The sequence below is a fragment of the Mustela nivalis genome, assembly GCF_964662115.1.
Source record: "Mustela nivalis genome assembly, chromosome: 6".
In the NCBI taxonomy this organism is placed as follows: Eukaryota; Metazoa; Chordata; class Mammalia; order Carnivora; family Mustelidae; genus Mustela; species Mustela nivalis.
Window position 1 is genome coordinate 47,089,314 of NC_139025.1, and position 17,561 is coordinate 47,106,874.

The following is a 17,561-nucleotide window of genomic DNA, read 5'->3' on the forward strand; positions in this document are numbered from 1 at the left end:
CTTCTAAATAGTTACTATATGTCACGCACTATGCTACATAAACATTTTAATATTATTTTCTCCTGACAATTTTGTGAGGTAGATATTGTCATTATTATTTCCCATTTTATAGATGATAAAACCAGGAGCATAGAAAGTAACTTGCTCAAGAGGTTCTGATTCCAAACTGGTGTTCTTTAACTACTATGTATTAAGCCCATATTTGAGGATTAAGGCACAGTAAAAAACAAGTAATTTTTTTTTTTTACCTAGAAATTTTCACTTTTATATTATTTTAATTAAAATCTAGGGGCTGTTCAATAGCAAGTTATTTTTTTTCTTAGTGAAACCATTTTAATGTCCATCCACAGCAATGTTCCCTAAATACAACAATCATTTATAAGATTTTTGTAAGGTTTTTTTTAGATTTTTATTTTATTTATTTGATAGAGAGATAGATCACAAGCAGGCAGACAGGCAGGCAGAAGGTGGGGGGGCGGGAAGCAGGCTCCCCGCTGAGCACAGAGCCCGACGCCGGGCTTGATCCCAGGACTGTAAGATGGTGACGTGAGCCGAAGGCAGAGGCTTAACCCACTGAGCCACCCAGGTGCCCCTATGAGATATTTTTTACAAAAGCAAAGGACCAGCTCAATTCTCCAAAGAGACTCTAAAATTATAGATTTTTTTCCTATTAAAATTTTTTCATAATTTTTCTCATTTCTGTACAGATCAGAAAAACACTCTTAAACAGAGTTCTATTGGCAAAGCCTAGAAATTAACTTTACTCTCTTGTTTAAAAATGCAAATATGAGTAGGAAGCACTCCATCATTTATTACAGAAAAGGTACTCCTACTATCAATCCTTAGTTTGCCCTGATGAGGAGGCAAAGAAAGCACACCTCAAGACAAGCAGTCAAAACACCGTAATGTCAGCAATTCCACTTCAAAATTCTCCCTTTCCACTATGGCTGCCTCACATATGGGGCCTCTCAAATACACCCACCACCTCCGTGGAAAGTAGGAACCATGAAGAAGAGATAACAGTAATGGAAGTGACTGCTGCCTCCAGAGTTAGAAAGTGAAAACCAATTTTCGAAATAACTCATAATCAGGAATTCCAGAGATGAGTCATTCTTCTTGTACAGGTGTTGTAATCAACAAAATACACACCTCTCGAGAGAAAACAAGCTTTCATTTAAGTCTAACAGGCGCCATACACAGAGCCCTTAACCTCTCTAGCTCCTGTCCTGGCCCAGAGTGGATTTTATTCACATCAAATTGATTTCACTGACCAGTCAGGAAAACTAAATTTAACGTGTGTGTGCGTGTGTGTGTGTGTGTGTGTGTGTGTGTTCACAATGGAGATAATGCAAGACTAAATTAATTGTTGTCTACATTAAATAATATTCTTATTGCTTCATAGGACCTGATGTATTTTCTTCTGGAATGATATGTTTAGAAGGCCATTCTTTAAGGTCTCGCATTAGCCATTTTGTATTTTCTTTCAGGATTCGTTCTCCAATCTACCTAGATCACCACCATGAACAAAAACAAGCTCTTTGTGTTTTTCAATGGGAAATGCATGGAAACACTGTCCAACTCCCAGTTGTGTGATCTTGATGTTATTTAACCTTTTGAGCCTTGATATCTTCACTTATAAACCAGGATTACTCCATGTCGGACTCCATGACACCATGGCCTACCTGATAATCATTAACTCCTTCTTCTTTGCTAACAGAACCAGACCTTTTCTCTGGGATCTGGTGGCTGTGCTCTCCGGAGAGGAAAGGCTGCTGTCCCCACCTCCCCACCCCGCCACTTCCCCCTCCACCCCCACTGCCTCAGGAGGAAGCTCTCACGTGAGCTAGTCACAGCAGTTCCATCTGCCTAGTCTCTCGAGATAAGGCATGTGAACTGTGAGGGGAATTCAGCTGGGGACAGCTTTTCTGTCACACTAATAAGAGGTACGTGAAAAGAAATGAGTCCCTTTACTGTGCCTCTAGATACTGAAATCCAGCCACTAGTCTGAAAGCAGCCACCTCAGCATGGGGAGGGGAGAAGCCTAAGAAGAGTGCACCCACCTGCTGAAGATGTCAGAACAGGGGGGGGAAAGAATGCAGGTTGCTAAAAACAGTGACCAGTTGTGAATAACTCTGGGGTTACCTTTCCTTCAGGACCTCTTGAGGCAAATTCCATTGTTTACGCCATTTTGGTATGGTGTTCCTTTACCAGCAGCCAAAAGTGCCCTAATAGAAAAACACTCTTCCCATCTCATAGGGTGATTTTTAAAACTCATGGCAAACAGTAATGTACATAAAGTACTCAGCACACAGCAGCACAAACAGCATGCCTGGCAAATGCCAGTTCTCAACTTGATTGCTGAAAGGTGTTGAGCTTTGCTTGTTCAACCACGAGCAAGCGCTTGACTCTGTGTGGTTTGAATGACTCCTCTGCAAGGTTTTCCTTGGTTCCCCCAAACAGAATTAAGGGCAGAAATCATTGCTTTCTCTACTTTGTCCATCTAAGAGATAATACCAAATTCCTAAGGTTATTTTAAACAATAACGTCGGCATTTAATTCAGATAACAAGCCCTGTAGTGCCGACTGTGGTGTAGGAAAATACAATTAAACAAAGCAGTCTTCCTGACTGTGTAAATCAATTTGATCTGAATAAAATTTAACCCAGACCAAGTACTCAACAGAGCCACCAAGTATGCTGCATTTGGAGTCTGCCTAGTTTAATGCAAAAGCTGCTTTCTGGGGGCGCCTGGGTGGCTCAGTGGGTTAAGCCTCTGCCTTCGGCTCAGGTCATGATCCCGGGGTCCTGGGATCGAGCCCCACATCGGGCTCTCTGCTCTGCAGGAAGCCTGCTTCCTCCTCTCTCTCTGCCTGCTTCTCTGCCTACTTGTGATCTCTGTCAGATAAAGAAAAAATCTTAAAAAAAAAAAAAAAAAAGCTGCTTTCTGGAGAAGAAAGACCTATTTCATAGATTATTATACACGTAGATGAAAAGAACATTTCCTCTGGGACTTCACCACATCCTTACATCAGGAAGGCACCTGCACCTGCCTGGGGACCCTCTCTCCCCAGATCCTCACATGGTGTTCTCCTCACCACGAGGTCTTCAGGGATTACACATTTCTATCACCACCACCATCATATGCACAATCTCCATCATTCAACCTGTTTCTATCTTCATCCATCCCCACACTTCTCACTACCAGATATTTTCTTGTATTAGAAAATGTTTCTGTTGATGGGGTCCACACCTGGCTATGATCTAATCAGCCTGGGCTGAGGTTAGGACCTGGGTACTTTTTTTTTTTTTCCAAAGTACCCCTCAGCAATATTGAATATGCAGCCAGATCTAAAAGCCATTTGTTTATGTGTTTACTGGATCTCTCCCAACACTAGAATATGAGTTCCAAGAAAACAAAGAACTGGCCTGTTTTGTTCATCCAAGTCTCCCCAGCCCCTTGCAGGACACGTGGCACATTGCAGACATGCAGTTAAGAATTGTGGACAAGCTGACCAACTGGAGTGTAATTATGTCAGCATTTGCCTGCTTCCCCTGTAGTTTCTGAGCTCCTAGAGAGCTCCTAGAATATCTATCCTAGTGACAAAAATAAGTGACAAAAAAAAGTTCAATAAATAAATGAATTATAAACAAACTGCATTTGTGAACTTAAATATTCACACACACACACACACACACACACGCACACACAAAATAACAGATATGTGAAGTGAGGGGTGTGTTAATTAACCCAATAATGAGGATATTTTCACAATGTATACATGTACCAAATCATCACATTGTACATTTTAAATATCTTACCATTTTATTTGTCAATTATACCACAATAAAGCTGAAATTAAAAACAAATAAACAGGGGCGCCTGGGTGGCTCAGTGGGTTAAAGCCTTTGCCTTTGGTTCAGGTCATGATCTCAGGGTCCTGGGATAGAGCCCTGCATTGAGCTCCCTGCTCAGCAGGGAGGCTGCTTCCCCATCTCTCTCCCTCTCTCTCTCTACCTGCCTCTCTGCCTACTTGTGATCTCTGTCAAATAAATAAATAAAATCTTTAAAACAAACAAACAAACAAAAAACCCCCATAAAACTGTATTTGTATACTATAAGGAAGACAAAGATAGAACTGGGTGTGGACACTGTCCTCAAAGAGCTGGATGAAGGGGAAAAAATTCAGACTGCCATTATACACACTAGAATGTGCTAACTGCTGTGAAGAAAGAACAAAAGATTTCAGGGGAGGTACAGATTGTTTCTTAGTGGGGAGGGCAGAGAAGAAACACAGGAAGGCTTCATGGAAGAAGTAGCATCTACAGAACAAATGGAATTTGGCTATTCAGAGAAGTAAGACTGTGGGGTGAAGTGTGGAAGAGGAAGTAGAAAAGTTTTTCTAGAGAGAGGCAAGAACACAAACCAACCAGCCTAGCTGGAGGTTAGGAGGTCCTGAACTAAGACACCAGTTATCAACATGGAAAAGAGTAGATAGTGTCAAGATATGCTCCCAATGACAGTGCAAAAAGCTATGGGATTGGCTATAACTTGAACTGTTTTTTGAGAAACACCAAAATTGAGATTTTATAAATGAGGGACTGAAAGAATGGGGTGTCACTAATAGTCAGGGAATCAGGAAAGAGCTGGTTTTGAGTGGGGAAAGGCAATGGTAGCACAGATTTGGACATTTAAGTTTCACTTTCAGTGGCTTGAATGTTTGTAGGGTGCTTGATGTACAAGTTTAGAAAGCAGATGAGTGATCAGGATGAAGGATCAGATTTGGAACTGACCTGCATGGTGATAATGACAGAAATCATAGAAAAGATTTTATAAAGGGAGAGGGAGAAATTAAGGGGCAGAAAATTCAAATCTTGAGAACAAACATATTTAGGGAATAGAACCTGGGAGTCAGTGGGGAAGTTGGGAGCCTCCAGAGAACTATGAAGGGTGACAGAATGTGCCACCCCAAAATATGCCTCCTTGACATAAGGATTATTTTGAGCAGGTTATTTTGGGAAACAGCAGACACAGGAGAAATTCTGAAAACAGACTAGAAGTTACCGCTTGTGTAAAGGAAATTTACATTTATAAAGGAAATCTCCACTTATAAGGGCGCCTCTCTCTCCTACCTGAAAGGCAAGTATGACTAAATCACTAGATTCTAGTCAGTAGACAGGCATGAATTTAAGTCTGCATAAAAAATCTTACTCTTATTTACCATACTTTACCTGGTCACCTCCCCATAACTGGCCTCCTCCACTTCTCCCCCTCTGTCTTTAGCTGAAGATGGTATTTCAGCCTGAATTCTAAGCCACCGCTGAGAGTTACTCACTTTTCCATGGATATACATGAGGTATAACATATTAATAAACCTGTGTGCTTTTTCTCTTTTTAATCTTCCTTTTGTTACAGGGTTCCCAGATGAGAACTTAGAAGGGTAGTGGGAAAACTATTTTTCTTCCCCTAAGGTTAGAGAGAGATTAAGTTAGTAGAGTTTATAAAAGTCAAGGGGAAGCTTTGTTGGCAGCAGGTTTAATTTTGAATTTATATGTGTGAACTAACCACATCTACAGGCAAAGAGGAAAGGATCAATAAAGGGAAGGAACCAAATACGTAGGAAAGGAATAGAATTATTATCAGAACATAGTCCCCTAAATGTAAAAGGAAATAGAAAAGAGAGTGCAAGTAGAGTTTACTCATAGCTTCAGCAAAAGGCTGTGTTAATTTGACCTAGGACAACCGGGAAAGAGAATAAATAGAGACACAGAGAAATTTTAAGGTGGTAAGTAATGAGGCTGAGGAAGCCTGTAATATATGCCTTCTCAGACAAACAAAAGCAATAAATAAATAAAGGAATAAAAAATAATAAATACGCCTGTAATAAATAAAGGAAGGACTTGGGCTTAATGGATTTACTGAAAATGTATAGGGGATAGTAAAATATGAAATTCAAAAAAAGAAAAGGGGCTTCAAAAAATAGCAATGGCCCTGCTAACGTTGCAGTAGAACCCAGCTCTAGAGCTTCTTCATTAGCACTGAATGCCAGGTGCTTGAAGAGAGGATTGTGGGAAGGTCTGACCCTGACAACCAGGCTTGCAGGGAGACAAATAAAGGCCAAAGGAACAGGGAGGAAGGGGTCAAGGGACTGGTTTTCCCAAGCCTCTCCAGTAAGAGAGCTTGACTGTTTACATATATTTGCCAAGAGATAAAAGAGCTGATCCTGTCATATCTCAAACCTTGGCATACAGTGGTACCATTTCTAAGAAATATGTTATCACTAGAATTTAAGATTGAGCTCCCTCTTTTTAATGTTTAATGAAGTCCCCTAGGGATTGTCTGAACAATGACTCTCATTAAATACAACTTATTTTCTTTAACATAAGAGGTTGGGGGAACATTACACATCTCTAATGCTTTTACCTGAAAATCTGAATCTCAAATCCCACTGTGCCATCTTTACACTGAAATAAATTTGAATGCAGAAACTGCATACTTACACAGAATGTTAAATTTAAACATTATGGTCTTCTTTTTAAAGAAAATAATTTTGTCCTAAAATTTTAAAAATGACAAAGTGTAAAGACTTTCTCTGTCCATTTGATCTAACACAAAGGGAGGTGAAATGGAGATTGAATTAGAACGTAAGGTATTAATCATCTGTGCAACTCTAAAAAGGTAACTTAATTTCTGGGCCACTTCTATTATCCACCATGGAGAGTTTGATACATACCAAGCTCATCTCCAGGTCTTCTCAGTTGTACCATTCCATGAGGTCACAGGCCAGGGGTTAAGTCTTTAATCCACTGAGCTACCTAGGCGCCCCAGGCCAGGGGTTAAGTCTTAACACAACTCTGTAATTCCCTTCTCCACCTGGATCTAGTAAACCCAGTAATTGTAGAAAAAACAGATTGGCAAAGTAAACAAAATGGGGTTCATTATTCAACCAAAAAAACACACACAAAGAGTGCATTACAAGAATTTCACATATGATCATTCAGGAGCTCTTCAAACCATTCAAAGTCAACCTCTAACCAACCATAAATTCCAGATATTGTTTCTCTTAAGAGTCCCCCTTCATCTTCCTGTCCAACTCCCCTCAGCCCTGGCCATACACTGCCTCACCAGTTTCAGAATCAGGGGGTGAAATGTGTAGTGAGAAATGAAACCCAGAAGGATTCTCCATTTTCAAAAGTGGAATTCAGATTAGAATCCCATTTCGTTAGTAGAAACCTCTCTCAGAAACCTATTGTTATTTAACGATTATAGCTCCTTCTCCATAGGTTAATCCTCTCCATTATAAAGAGCTGGAAAACAATTTAGCACTTCAGATGCTCTTTCCTTTTCCTGACACTGCCAACTATTGAGCATTTCTTTCTCATCCAGCTGATGAGAAGAAACTAGAAAGACGCTGAAAGGACAGTGCCCCAATGCCTCCTTTGTAGTAGTCTGGTCCACATGTGAGCAGAAGGGTCACGAGTGTGACTGTCTACAATAGGGATTGAATTTCACCATCAGGTTCTTGATATCACCAATTATCAGGAGCTATGCAGATTTTCTTACTTTCTCCTTTTGATTTTAAAAGTTACTTCTGAGAGAAGTATTTTACTTGGGCAGGGATAATACTGGTATATGCAGGAGATGAAATTCAAATATTATAATCAGGATCTTTAGGACACACTGTGTTAAGATGTGTCCATTTTAAAATGTCTCCTTGAAAACAATCCAATTAAAAAACGAGCCAAGGATTTGAGTAAACATTTCTCTAAAGAAAATTTACAAATGGCCACTAGGCCTATGAAAAGATGTTCAACATCTAATCCTTAGGGAAATGCAAATGTCAAACACAAAGAAATACCAATTCATACCCCTTAGTATGGCTACTATCAAGAAAAACAAAAGTCCCTAGAAATAACAAGTGTTGGTGAGGGTGAGGAGAAACCGGAACTCCAGTGCACTGCTATGGGATTGTAAAACGGTACGGCTACTGTGGAAAACAGTATGGTCATTCCTCAAAAAATTAAGTAGAATTACAATTTGATCCAGCAATTCAACTCTGGGTACCCAAAAAGAGTGAAGGCAGGGACTCAGACAGATAACTGTACACCCATGATCACAGCAGCATTATTTATAATGGCTAAAACATGCAAGCAAACCTGGTGTCCAACAGATGAATGAATAAACAATGCATTGCATATACACACAATGGAATATCATCCAGCCCCCCAAAAGAAGGAAATTCTGACACCTGCTATAACATGTATGAACTCTGAAGACATTATGGTTAAGTGAATGAAGCCAGGCCGGAGAAGATAGATACTACAGGATTCACGGGTATGAGGTACCTAGAGACAGAGAGTAGAATGGCGGTTGCTAGGGGTTGTGGGGAAAAGGAAATGGGGAGTTATTGTTTAGTGGGAATAGTTTCAGTTTGAGAAAATGAAAAAGATCTGCAGATGGATTAGTGGTAATGGTTATACAACAACGTCAATATACTTCATGCCACAGAAGGTTTATTTAAAAATAGTTAAAATGGGAAATTTTATGTTATACATATTTACCCCAATAAAGAAAAAAAATATATGTCTCCTGGAACCTTGGCAGTGGTGGCAACGGCGAACAACATCCTAACTTTTCCTTATGCCACCAGGGAAGGAAAACTGACATCTGAGTACCTACTAGGCTCCAGGCACTCACATAGTCACACACAAAAGCAAAATCAAAACACCACAACACAAACAAAAATCAAACCTTGATTATGCACTATTAGCTTGTCTTTACAACGAAGAAACTAAAGTTTATACGTTAACGTGCTGGGTCAAATAGTAAAAACCAGAGGTAGGATTTAAAGGCAGATCTGCCTGACTCTCGAAGCCCGTGTTCTTTTCACACCTCGATGTTCTTTTATTTTACCCACAGCTGTCTTTTTGAACTGGCTTTCTGCTTTGACGATAGAGCTTTTATACTTAAAAGTTAGACCTGCCTTCTGAAGTGAGCTAAAAAAGTCCGTCAACCAAATACATTCACTCCGTGCCTACCATATGAGGCCCAGGGCTGGCCACGAAATAATGGGAGTCATGTTTCCACCCAGCCATTGGCCATATGGCAGAAAAAAAAAACCATATGATTAAAATTTCAGTGTAGGTCGACTCCCTCAAAGGCCCCGGAATACTCTGAGCAAAAGCATTATGTCTTTCAATATTCCATATGGCCAGAACAAGTGGAAAGAGTCTCATTTTATAGCACTGAAGCATTTTTATCTTTTTCCTAAACCTTCTACCATCACAGTTACTGATCAGCTGTTACTCACTAATGTTGTGCTTCAAGATGGAATCGAACAATTAAGGAAATGTTTTGTGGAGTGCAGAAAATAGGCAACTCTCAGCTGTTTTGTGAAAGAGAATGGGGGGTCGTTTTGACTCCCCTGTGCCTAAGGGCCAAGGTTTCATTTTCTCACTCTTATGAAACACACAGAGGAGAAGAACACAGACTGTGTACACATCCCCAAACAAAGCAGGGTGTTAGCACAATCTAGTGAAAATCCAGCCCGTAGATGAGTAAGGACCAAGGGGGGAGCCTCATACAGCCCAGATTCCCAACTTTCTACTTCATTTAATGACATGCGGCTTGATCATGGAACTCCGATTAGGGGCATTCTGGATCCAAGATCTACCCTCCACCTGCTCTGTGGAAGATTATCTTTACATATTTTATTCTTTAGGAGGGAAATGGGAGGTGCAACTATGAAAGAAAGGGAATGACTTATCTCGCCTACAGGTTTGATTAAATTCAATGAATCTGCAAGGAAACTCCATTGGTTTCCACACCAGTGATATTTTACCCCTTAGGCACAGTACAAGTTTAATTTAATAAGTAAGCTTTAAAAAGTGACTTTTTTTTTTTAGTGACTAAGGAGTCTTATCTCTGAAAACGTGCTGCTACACCACAAATTTTGAGACACCAAATCGGTTTCAGAAAAATGGCATTAAAAAAGAGAGCTTACAAGCTCTTCATAATTGAGAATGGTAATAAAGGAGGAAACATATTCACTCTCAATGGCATATGTAGGATTTAAAAACTGCATTTTAAGAATTTGAGTGTCTAACTATGACCTTTTTATTGTTTTTTACTCCACTATAAGCAATTCCTTCTTTCCTCTGAAAATCCTCTAATCCTTTCATTCTAAAAATTCAAGGAAAAAAAACCTTTTATCAATGACCATTTATTGCTCACCCACACTTTCCGTTAGAGACAAAGCTTAATTTCTTAAATCATGCTTCACTAGGGTCTTAAACTCTTCCTCCTCCATATCCTGCCAAAGAAATTTCACAATGTCATTTTCCAGTCTGTTAGACCTATTTATTGGACTTTTAGGTATCATTCATAAATCTGAACAAGTCAAGGTTATGGGCTCTCATTAACAGGACCCATGGCTCAAGATAAGCAAAGAACAAAATTGCATTCTGATTTTACTATCTGGCTCTGCTTACGGCGTATACAGGTAAAGAAATAACCCTGCTCCACTTCCACATTTTGTCCCTCACTGAAGTTAATATGCGTCTTGACCTACAGATGAATAAATCCACAGAAACATCCAATCCATACATATCTGATTCTGGACAAGTTAAACCCGCCAGGCTCCTTTGAGAAAAGATGCAACTTTAGGAGGAGACCTACTGGCAAATGGGAGCTGTTTCTGAGGCTACCCTGAAAGCAGCTGCACAGAGCCCAGGGAGGAAGACACCTTTTTTTTTTTTTTTTTTAAATGGTAAATATTGCCCCTCACATACGCTATTCCAGTCTTTGTTGGCAAATCCTGAGTACAAAAGGATTTAACAAAAACAAAAAACAAAAGAAGGAAGGAAGGAAGAACAGAAAGAAGACTAAAATCAGTCATTATACTGCAAAACAGAAGACATCTCAGTGAAATATGTAGGAAAGATAATGCAACCAACGTTTTCCACCATTTACACCCTCAAAATGAGGGGACTGCACGCTCAGATGAGCCCACAGCTTCAGAGCCCCAATTCATTTCAACTGATCCCTGCTCTTCCTCCAAGAGAACTATGCAAAGGGCTCCTTGCATGTAGCGTGCTTTCCTGACGAATCACTAAAGCTAGACGCCAATGATTTTTTTTTTTTTAAGGCGAATGTGCTACAAATTTGATCATTCTCAAAAGCCCTTCTAAAAGAACCCATCCTGATCCTTTTCCCCCAATCCTGAAGCCAAGTCCCTATCTTTCCTCAGAAATCTGCCCCGAAAAACCGTAGGCGGGGGTCCTTTTCTCACGGAGAAAGGAGCAAGCGGAGAAGCGTCCCCTTTACCTTGGCGCCGGCGGCTGGTCGGAGAGCGGCCGGTCTCCTGTGTGGGAGCCGAAGTGTGCAGGCGAGCCCCGGAGCAGCCCGCTCAGCCCGCCCCGCGCAGCCCGCCCCGCGCCGCCCAGCCCAGCAGTAGTAGGAGCTGCCACGGAGCGGCCGCCGCTGTGCGCTGTGCGTGTGTAGCAGCGGCGCCTGCAGCCCAGGGACTAGTCCCCACCCAGCTTTGTCTTCAATCATCGTGCTTTCTACAGGAAGCGGCGCATCTCCCACTTCCTCCTCTTCTGGGTAGCTCTTCCCTGCTTGCTTCTTTCCCTCTCACTCAAGCTCGCGTTTTCGCCTCCTCCTGCGCTACTCACACTAGTGTGACCAGAACCCCGCTCCCCCTTTGTTCCAAGTCCCTCTGGTGCCTCTGTTCCTTCCTTCCCCCTTCTCATTCCCCTCACCTCCACGACAGCTTCCAGCCACTGCCTGTCCGCCCCCTGGGCTTCCCCTCCTGCCCCCGGCTGCTTAGCCTGCACTGGCCAGCTGTGGATGGTGCTGCTTGCTGCTGCTGGTGTTGGGGGGCCACAGCCGCTGGCCAGGTTCTGGCCCTGAAATCCAGCACCAGCCTCAATGGCTGCTCCTGCTCTACGTGGTCCCTCTCAAGGCAGCCGGCTGGGAGCCTGCAGCTTGCAGCTTCTTGCTGCAGCATTTTGCTCTGTCGCCAACATTCCGGCAGTTTCATTTCTCCAAGGTCCCACTACCACTGAGATCTTACTTAACCCACATGCTCAGAAAGGAATGGCCCTGATTAAGTATCCTTGTGGGGCACCAAGCCAAACCAAGTCCCACACTGCTACCTGTAGCCTAGCAGTGAAGACGTATTCCCAAAAGATTTCTCAGTGGTGTGAGGGAATGGGCTAGATCCGAATGGTGTGTATTCCCAGCCTAGAGAGAGATTTCTGCCTCTGCCTCCCCCCCCCCCCCACCTACACACTCACAGACTCATACTGGTAGGGCTCTCTGGACCCTCACCATCCTCTAATCCTTTTCCCTCATTTTAGGACATGGTGTAATGTTCAGGGTAAGAGAGTCTGTCTACCAGGATTGGAATCCAAGCGGTCATACTGACCATATGAACTTGGAGAAACCAACTTCTATGGTCTTTCACTTCCTCACCTGCAAAACAGGATTATAGTCCCAGCCCACAGGAGACTGTGAGGATTAAAGAGATGTACACAAAATGCTCATAGTTCCTGGGATTTAGAAAGCATTCATACGTATTAGCTCCTATTATTCTTAGAGGATGTGGGAACTGAGAGACAGCATGAGACTTTGATCATCAGTGGCCACATCAGGACCTTTCCTTGGTTTCTGAATTCCCCAAAGTTAGTACATTCACCACTATACCCCCATGATCTTGGTGAAAATTTATTCAGCCTCAATATTAATACAAGCTGCTTTGGGGGAAACTACAGATTAATCATGGCCTGGAGGCATGGGAAAATCCTTCCTGTATCCCTGCAGTGCTATTAAGAAACCTCTCTCTAGTGCTCGCTTCGGCAGCACATAAACTAAAAAAAAAAAAAAAAAAAAAAGAAACCTCTCTCTAGTTTTCAGTGCACGGAAAGCTAATCTTCCCTAACCAAGGAGTTAATCCCCAGCTCCACCTTTTTAATCCAGTCTTGCTGTAATCCTCCAGCGGGTCTTCCTAACCCACCTTGAGACCACAGCACATTAACATGGAAGGTATAGAATTTAATTTCTATGAAATGGTCCTAGACAGTCCTAGTATACCCTGTGTGTGTGTTTTTTTTTTTTTAAAGATTTATTTATTTGACAGAGAGAAATCACAAGTAGTCGGAGAGGCAGGCAGAGAGAGAGAGGGAAGCAGGCTCCCTGCTGAGCAGAGAGTCCGATGCGGGACTCCATCCCAGGACCCTGAGATCATGACCTGAGCCGAAGGCAGCGGCCCAACCCACCGAGCCACCCAGGCGCCCTACCCTGTGTTTTGATTGAATAATCTGTGAACAGAGTTTGCTTTTCTTTCTGGAAATCTTTGATCAAAAAGGATCCGTATGTCACCTCACTAACATCAGAAAATTACAAAATGGATTGTTTAAAGATTAAAAATAAAGAACTACTTTTGAATCACCAGCAAACAGAATTGTAGGAGGGAGAAAGAATGGACATATAGATTCCCACTGTGTCCTGCAATCCAGTGGAAATCAGACATGAACTTCCTCCAAATCACAAGTCTTCATGTCAAAGGTTACCAGGAACTTTTAAAGAAAAATTTAAATACATTAAATATGATGCAAGGCTTAAAAAAATTGAGAATCGGGGCACCTGGTTTGATCAGCAGTTAAGCCCCTGCCTTCAGATCAGGTCATGATCTCAGGGTCCTGGGATGGAGCCCTGCATGGGGCTCTCTGCTCAGCAGGGAGCCTGCTTTCCCCCTCTCTCTCTGCCTGGCTCTCTGCCTACTTATAATCTCTCTCTCTCTCTCCCTGTCAAATAAATAAATAAAATCTTTTTAAACAACAAAAAAATGAGAATCGCAATTATTAATGACTGGAAAGATTATGGAAACAAATCTCTGGTTAATTTTAGACTAGGGGATTTTGGTGGTAACTCTGGATTCAAACAGTTCTGTCTCTTTTTTTAATCCTCTCTCTCTTTCTCTCTCTTTCTCACACACTCTCTCAACCAGTAGAGAGTGGTTCCTATATAGTGGTATTCTATATAGGAAAATCACTTTCAGACAATGAAATCTACCAGGAATTTGGCCTGCTGCCTTCTGACTAGCTCTTCTACCTCTGGCCCTTAGAAAACTCTTAGTAGTAGGGTACCTGGGTGGCTCAGTGTGTTAAGCCTCTGCCTTCAGCTCAGAGGGTCCTGGGATCAAGCCCTGCATTGGGCTTTTTGCTCAGTGGGGAGCCTGCTTCCCTTTATCTCTCTCTCTGCCTGCCTCTCTGCCTACTTGTGATCTCTGTCTGTCAAATAAATAAATAAAATTTTAAAAAAAAGAAAACTCTTAGTAGGTTCACCCGGCCGTTGCTGTGAACTTCCAAACAACCTCTGTTTACAGCTGAAACCAAGATTTTAAGATCCTTCTCTTTCTGTCATTAAACCCATTGCTTTCAACTGGTCCTAACTGCCTCTTTTTCTGAAGAAGAAAGAAAAATATGCGGGTGTAGCTTGGCCAAGAGAGAAGATTAATCCTGTTCAGATCTCTTAACACAAGCATGGTAAGTACACACTAAGTCTACAAAGTGTTCATTTCTTAGGAGATATCATTACATCTCACTTTTAATCAGTCATGCCATTAGTAACTAAATATCAGCCTATCCTTAAATGCATTTTATCAATGCATAACACAAAACCTGTAGAACAGTCCACCTTTCATCAATGGCCCTAGTCATTGATACCTTGTATTTCTTATGTCCACCACGTAGAAGAGGTTGATGGTCATAAAGAGGCCATCATTTTGCCTGATATCTCTCCTGTATTACAGCATGCTCTAACTGAATGTCCTTTGAAGTTAACCTTCCCCAAATTTTATGTATTGCCCCAACCAAAGCGTATTCCCCCTTCCATAGTCTCCATTTCATGTAATGAGGCATACAGACCAGTTGCCCACAGAAGGAATATAGGAACACCATCGGAACAATTTGTCTCGGTTACCCTGTGTCCAATTCAAGGTTCCTCATCCTTTTGTTCCCACCACCAAACTATCCTTTTGACCCAATCCCTCCTCTCTCTTTCCTTGTCACGGCCTTATTACGTAAATGCTTCGCTTTCCCCTATATGACTGCAAGACTCTGGACTTTATCCTTCTACCTCCAGTCTCTAAGCTATGTCCACTTGAAGTACAGTGCTAACATGAGCAGTTGATACTGTCACTGTACTACTATACTTTGTCATAGCTCCCCTCCCCGTTGCCTACAGGACACGTCTTAATTCCTCCACCTGGCACACAAGACATTGTAGAACGGCATCCAGCTACAGTCTCACCTTATTACCCAGCCTGCTGCAAGGCCACCACCACGGCACGCTTCACCAGGGACCGTGCTCTTTTCTCCTCTGCCTCTTGGCATATGCTCTTCCTTTTGCCAGAAACACCCTTTTCCGTTCCTCCATTTGGTCTGTTGGCAACCCCTACTCACCCCTTCAGGTGCAGCTTTACTCAGAAGATCACTCTGAACACACATCCATGTAGCACTGGGCATTTCCCCCTCCAAGAATGCACGGTGCCTTGCCTCTCCCTCTGTATCAGTGCGAACTCCCTGGCTTTAATCAGCTCTTATAGGTCCACCTCACCTGTGACTACTTGAGCCCCTTAAATTTAGGGCCATGTTCCATTCATCTTTGTGTGTCCCAGAGCAGCTCGCAAACAGATGTTTGTATAATAAAAAGGCATCGTTGGCAGAAATTCCAAACCTGCCTTTGTATTCCTATGGGTGCCAGGGGAGGGAAAGGTCTGATACAAGAACCTGGTCATGGGATAAAAAAACAATAATCCCTCGATTTTTTTGCAAGTTGCAGAAAACCATTGTACCCGAGCACCAAATTCTGTATTTTTATTTATATAGGTGAATCCTGGTTCTATGTCTGGAATTGCTTATAAAGAAGCACAATCTGGCAATAAAAAGTAATTTTAAAAAATAGATTTTAAAAAGAAATTTGAAAAAAAGGAAAGAAAGCTGTTCTTTACTTACATTTCTGGATGAACTTTAAAGAAACTAATTTATAAGCCAGAAACACTTTTCACAGTCCCTCCTGCACACTCCAGTTTTTGCCACCTCGCAGCTGTCCCAGAGGCTCTCACATGCCAGATCCCCAAACTCTTCTCCAATCTCTTGACAATATTGTTCCTCTCTCTCTCCTCCGCCCTCGTCTGCCTACTAGTTCTTTACTATTTTGACTCACTTGCTTTCTCTGGCTAAGCCCTCCCTCCTTTTCTGTCCATGTTTCAGTTTTGAAGTGTCTCTTTCCTCACTCTGTTGTACCGGGCAGGAGCCATAAAGCAGCAGAGCCATTCTTGGAGTGCACATGTGGGCTGTCACCAAGAAGAGAGTGAAAGGGAAGAAGGTGAATTCACATACAAATAAATCTTGTCCCACTCAGATCTATACGTCACTGGGTCATTGCCTCGGCCCTGATGTCTGAGCCTCCCTCCAGCTGTTAGGAGGCAAGAAGACTGACTCATGTTTGGTTTAAAGAGAGTCAGGAGGTGAGGGAGGCAGAGAGAGTAGCTTTTTCTAGATAGATAGTGGCTACCCCTCGCTAATGAAAAATGGCAGTTCCTGGTTCATGGTCCAGGAGAAAACCTAGCAGGACCAGGGGTCTGCAGAATAATGGCCAAGGATTCTTCTAGAGGACAAGATGTTAAAGGCATGAGTTCCACTTTCCCTTTAGCTTGGGCAGGGCTAACAAGGGGGATTAAGTGGAAGAGAGTGAAGCCCTCCAGATACTCCTCTGATATAGCCTGAAATGTCAGCAAAATTAAATTTGGGTTATTAACCCAAAAATATGTGTGTGTGTGTGTGTCTGTTACATACATAAAGCCCTGGGGAAGTTGTCACTGATGAAGGAGTTCTAGAAATTCGCTTTCCTAACACCTCATGAGAAAACAAACCCAAGTGTTGATGAGAAGGGTGAGGGTGGATTCAGAGGCTGAGGGAGGCTGGAAGCTCGGAGCAGGGAGGCTAACCATGAAGCTGGAAAAGACACTAATTACGGAGGGAACCAGGAAGGAAGAAGGCCAGAGATGGGGAGGGAGGCAGAATCAGAGCTGGAAGTAAGTCAGAGAGGCCTGGATGTGCAGCCAAACAGGGGGATTCTGGCCAGGCTGAAGAAAGCTAGACACTGCCTGAGTGGACACTGCCTGCGATGTGTCTGCTGTTCTGGTCTTCCCAAAAGAAGACAACATTCCAGACCCTCCAGTGGCAGAAATGGGAGCCGGGCCATCGGCAGGGTTGATAAAAGAGTTTAAATCTAATGTGTTGTTACCATCAAAACAGGAACAGCAGCTCTGCAAATACAATGTGTTCCCTCTAAAAAGTCTCTGAAGATCCACACAGAAAATCAGGGACAACAGGAAGTGAGGAACAGGATCAAGAAGAACAGGATCAGCAACCAAGTATGACAGAGGTGAGAGAACGCAGCGTGCAGCAAAGCCTCAGAAAAACAACCGTTGGAAGGAATAGCAGAATTAAAGGATATGAATTGGTGAGATTAACATCACGCCAATAAACCATTTCG

At 42.4% G+C, this 17,561-nt stretch overlaps 1 protein-coding gene across 2 annotated transcripts in view; it reads right to left on the minus strand.

Moving 5' to 3' along the window:
* GNG2 (G protein subunit gamma 2) overlaps positions 1 to 11,589 on the minus strand; it is a 115,992-nt gene extending 104,403 nt beyond the window's left edge. The window contains exon 1 of one of the 2 annotated variants that reach the window (XM_082735202.1): positions 11,322 to 11,589. The gene's annotated coding sequence lies outside the window, so the exon portion shown is untranslated. The remainder of the gene's footprint in view (positions 1 to 11,321) is intronic. The other variant, XM_082735200.1, reaches the window with a different exon arrangement.
* Positions 11,590 to 17,561: the final 5,972 nt, after the last annotated feature.